Source organism: Notolepis coatsorum (genome assembly GCF_963971535.1).
Source record: "Notolepis coatsorum genome assembly, chromosome: 1".
In the NCBI taxonomy this organism is placed as follows: Eukaryota; Metazoa; Chordata; class Actinopteri; order Aulopiformes; family Paralepididae; genus Notolepis; species Notolepis coatsorum.
Genome location: NC_140165.1, coordinates 115,017,487 through 115,022,851, shown reverse-complemented (window position 1 = coordinate 115,022,851; position 5,365 = coordinate 115,017,487). Strand labels below are relative to the sequence as shown.

General features: G+C 40.0%; 1 long non-coding RNA gene across 1 annotated transcript; it reads right to left on the bottom strand.

Annotated features, from left to right (window-relative positions):
- Nucleotides 1–3,899: 3,899 nt before the first annotated feature.
- On the bottom strand, nucleotides 3,900–4,650 carry LOC311237330. The gene is made up of 3 exons (XR_014620274.1): nucleotides 4,534–4,650; nucleotides 4,294–4,355; nucleotides 3,900–3,960 (listed from the first exon to the last, which is right to left on the bottom strand). It is a non-coding gene; the product is annotated as an uncharacterized lncRNA (long non-coding RNA).
- Nucleotides 4,651–5,365: the final 715 nt, after the last annotated feature.

The following is a 5,365-nucleotide window of genomic DNA, read 5'->3' as shown; positions in this document are numbered from 1 at the left end:
GGTTCAAGCGTTAGTGAGATTAGTTTATGGAATGTCTCATTAATTTAGCGAATATCCACCATTTTGAATTAGCGGCTCATCGCCGATTGTAGTCATGAGAGTGTGTACAGTTCCATTCTTAAAATGTATATGGCTACAGAAGGTAGACACTAATTGCGCTCCAATCTATGCCAATAACGTTAGTTTTTTGTGGTAGAGAATCCAGAGAAATAAAAATTCATACACAGGCAGGAGGAAGCTAGAATCGGCTGGGTACTGTGTAGTTTTTCAAAATGTCAACGTTCATTGAGAGCTCTGGATGCCATCTTCTCAGACTACATTCAGAGACGTTTAGCGAATTCAAAATGGCGGATATTTGCACAATTATAAACGCATTCCATAAACAAAAATGTCACTAATAACACTATTAGTAAACGAACGTATATTTTAGAAAATAGACACTAGGACCGCTGTTGTGACATGGTTAGAGTCTTTACTCTTGGATACATTTGAAAAAGAAAACGCTACTTAATGTCATAGTCTGGAGAGATTGGTATGACGTGATGTCATTTGCGGTCCGCCGACGGACCGCTCAGGCTAAAGAGGTTAAGGACCTTGTGCGAACCCCGCAAGTTCTGTACGACAAGTCGGCAGAAAAGGTACAACTTCCCTTGAGGCCTTCAGCCATCAACCTTGAGAACCAGAGACACAATATGGATACCAGTTTCCCTTCTGTGCGTTCAGTAGAAGTTTTCCAGCTTCTTACCTTAGCCTAGCACAAGGAAGCAAAACGTAAGGGTTAGCCTAGCTTAAACTTCAGGAGAGGTGTTAGTTGGACAATGCCTAGGCTAACCGGTCGGGTTCACTTCCATTCTTCCACTGTGCTAAGCTAGGGTAAGGTGCAGCCAGATTACCATCCCATAATGTTGGTGGTTCCTTTAAATTGTGGTCAAAAGTTGACAATACTAACCTCAAATGGTCACTCTTGGTTTAAGTGTCAAGGATTGGAACAGTCTGAAAAGAAAATCCAGTCATTATAGTAGTCATTCAAGCAATTCCCACTACTAGGGCAGCCATTTTGTGTCACAACCACAACCTAGTCAATTCCCACTCAGACTGTTGGTAACCCCAACAGGCTTTCCCCTTGTTGCCTTGGCAACTCCAGTGAGTTCACCTTTTCAGGTTCTGGTGTTAGCGCTGGGCGTAAGACACGTGCAGGTGTCATCATTGAGGAATCAGGTGTGACATGGCAATATCTTCTCAAATATGTGCAAAATTGTCTCAACTCGGTGTGGACAGCAATATATACTCTTTAGACAGAGTGGTCCATCAGCGGACGGACCGCAGATGACATCACATCATAGATCCATGTCTACAGACTGTATGGATTAATGTTGCGTTTTCCCTCTTCAAATGTAGCAAGAGTAAAGACCATAATCCTGTCAAAACAACAGTGTGTATATTTTCAGCAATACATTTGTTTACCAATAGGTTAAAGTGTTTAGTCAAATATCAGTTCAGGAAATGTATACATTCATAAACAAGCGAATATAGATGCTAAAAGCTCCGCAACGGCATTTTGTTTGTAGTCATGAGGACATCCAGAGCATTGAAATTTGAAATGACATTATCCAGCTAATGCCAGCTTCCGTCAAGCAAAACCCTTTTTATTTCATGGCATTATCTATACCACAAAACTGAATGTTATTGGCATAAATTAGAACGCAGTTAGTTTATCTACCTTTCTGTGAACGGTTAGCAACAATCCGCATTGCAATCAGATAAAAATGGCAGACCGGTCTTCAAAATAAAAGTGACTATTTATTTACAGTAGATTTAAAACCCGGTTCTAAACGGGAACTGGTGCTAAATTAGAAAAAAGCGGAGTATTGATAAGATCTGACATTATCGGTTCTGCTATCGGTAGGTACTCGAGAAATTATGGAGTTTTTTTCCAAGGAATTTAAACGTTGCAAACTAATCTTTTCTCCGTCTCTCCGTCTCTCGTCTGCACGAGGCTGTGCTTTTTTTTTTTAAGCTTCATTTTTTAGCGTTTATCGCTTTTCTGGTCAAGCATGACCCGACAGATGCAGGGTGAAACGGGAGAGAGAACAGGGGAAGACATTCGGCAAATGACGGCGGGTCCGGGAATCGAACTCGGAGTCAACCAGATCCGTGACGCAGCACGGTATTCCCCGACTCTTTCGCATCGAGGTACATGGTGAGCTACTGGAGCTCCCCGCGAGGCTGTGCTCTTACACACACACATGGGTGCTTCAGAACAACTCGTTGTAGGCTACAGACAGCTCTGCTCTCATCATGACTGACAGAACGAAACGTTCAAAAGTCTGGGTATATTTTACTAAAGTCGATGCAGACAACTCTCGTTGCCACAAGTCCAACAAAACATTTGGCAGTAATGTATTGATTGATTGATTGATTGAAAACTTTATTGACAGATTGCAGAATGGGTACAATACAGTACAGCTCAATACACACAATTGTTAAGGGGATGCAGACCAGAGAAAGACTTTCGTCTTGTTTACATCAGGGTCCCCCATTTTCAATTCATCAGGTATAAGCGCTGGTACTCGTCAATGTGGCCGGCGGTGAGCTAACGTTGTTGTTGGCGTGAGCTCCGTTAGTTGAGTCTCTCGAGTAGAGTAATGGTGGACATTCTGGAAGTAAAAACGAATAAGAGCTTCTGAGAGGTGGGTGCAAGCGGTGTGACGTAAGTGGCAGAGTCGACGGTCAATCAAGATGGTTCTGTTGTGGTCTACCTACCTGACATACATTGCAAACTCATAAAGTCTTGAGCAAGACAAGTTTATGAAAGCCAGTGAGTATTGTATGACTCCCAACAATAATCATGATTAGCATTATAAAATAAAACGCATGGCATGGTGGAATACCATAAAAATATTTCTTGACGATTCCTTTAAGTAGAGTCCTATGTTCATATCAGTGAGCACAATTTGTAACACAAAAAGAGACATGTATACATTTACATTTACATTTAGTCATTTAGCTGACGCTTTTATCCAAAGCGACTTACAAGTTCTGTACGACAAGCCATCAGGAAGGGCACAACTCTATCAGCTGAGCAACAATGTTCATCAAAGTGTTGAGTGCTACAGTGTAGGTTAGTTTATTAGGACAAGTGCATGACAGTACGGTTAGTTAGGGTTAGATTTTTTTTTTTTTTTTTTTTTTTTTCTTTTTTTAATTCAGATAATGGTTGAAGAAGTGCGTCTTTAGTCGACGGCGAAAGATTGGACGTGATTCGGCTGTCCTAACTAAACTAAAAACTAACTAACTAACTAACTAAAAAGACATGTAGACTATTTATTTATTTTATTTGTTTCCATGCAACCGTTTGTTTGAACTTTTGCTGTAAAAAGTTTTAAGTGTATTTTTATTTATCTTACATTTGTTGTTAATTATAAAAGTCTATAATTTACACATTTAAAACATTGCTGCTGCAGAAATATTTATAAAGCAATGTGGATTCTGTTCTTTAAAGTGTATTTTTTGTGTGCAAAATAATCAAAAAGAATCGATTAGCATCGATAAAGTACCGAACCGCATTTTTTAGCATGGCGTTATTTACTGTCAAAGATGCGAATAAATCATCATTTATATTCTCTTTGTTTCATCACAATTTACTCAAGCCTTCCGACACTGAGAATACATTCCCTGAGATCCATAGATACCAAGAACATGCAAATGGACCTTGTAGAAGTGGAGCAATCTTCCATTTACTTAGGTATTTTTAGGCGGATTTTCAGAAAATAGGGCTAGAGCGTAACAGGTTAAGAACAATTATTCACACTATTCTGCACAAGATTTCTTCTGGGGGGGGGGGGGGGGGGCAAATAAACAGTGGCGAGAGGTCAAAATGATTGCTCAGACAAACTCACCTTCCTTTGAGCCATGCATCACCGCCCGATGGTCTCAACCCCAAAGCACCAGGCAGGTAACCTAAACACAGACAACGTGGTCAGGTCTCAACAAAGACTTTAGCTCCAAGAGTTATACGAGACCTCCGATGTCAGAAATTCCATTTCTCAACAGCAGTTCAGACGAACGAGATTCCAAAAGTATCTCATCATTACACCAGAGGATTTAAGGGGGAAATCATCTGAATAGCTAAATCTAGTCTCAAGTTAATGAGCTTGAATTTTGTCCAGGCTAAATTCAGCTCAGGTAGATAGTTGCCAGAACAAGACCAGTTCAGCTACATCATGGATGACATGCCCCTTTCAAAAACCATGCATGTGGACCAGTATGGTGAAACCAAATAGAAGTCCTCACCTGCATGTTCCACTACGGCCATCGAACCACCAGGTTGGTACAATAGAGCATCACCACCTCAGCTGTCGAAGAGGGACACTAGTTCAGATTCAGCATGCGTTTCAAACACAAGATTGAACAACTTTCCAAAATATCAGATATGAAAGATTCTCAACATGAAATTTCTGACTAACGAGATTCCAAATAAGAATATCATCACGCACTTGAATACATTTTACAATACGTCAAAGACAAACTTACCACGGAATTGCCTGGAAGTGACAAACAGCAAGGCCTGAAAGAGTCAACCACTACATTAATAAATCAATGTTTTAGGAGACATAAGAGGCATTTAAATGTTGCAACACAGTGTTCTGCCAGCATGGCGATAGCAAGGACAGGAGAAGCATTTCACTACAAACGTTGGTTCGACAAATTCTTTTTTGCAAGTGTCTCACGTCAGAAAAATAAAGTCCTTTCACTGTCATTCAGAACAGGTCTGTGAAAATTCTCATCATTCCGATCCACTGCAGTCTATAACTTTAAGTCATCTGAAATTACAGAGTCCTGAAAACAGTCTAATGGTTGGTTGGTCTGGTGGATTATGTAAGCAATGTGTAACTAGGCTTACTTCAACCATGTTGAATGCATAACACTGCAAATTAACTGTACTGCAATAGTTACTTTACCAACACAGCACTAGTTCTTAAGTTTGCAAAAAAGCTATGCACGATATAGAAGATGGAATTACTTTCCAAATAAGAATCAGTTTGTAATTCATCAAAGACCAAACGTACCATGGAATCGCCTGGAGAGAAACAGCCAGGCCTAAAGAAAATAAAAATAAAAAAGTCAACCACCGCCTCTTCAGACTTCGCAAATGAAGAACATATATACACACAAATATAACTATTCTACACATCTGGCACTAGGTCTCTTAATGCTTAAGCTAATTGGATGCAGTTATTCAGGTGTTCGTTGTCGTTTCACATTGGTTCAAAGTGAGCTAAGTTAATCATCATTGTAACTGCATTGTAGTGGATGTTGCGGTGAACGAGCCATATGTAATTTAAAGGTCCCTTATCTCATAAAG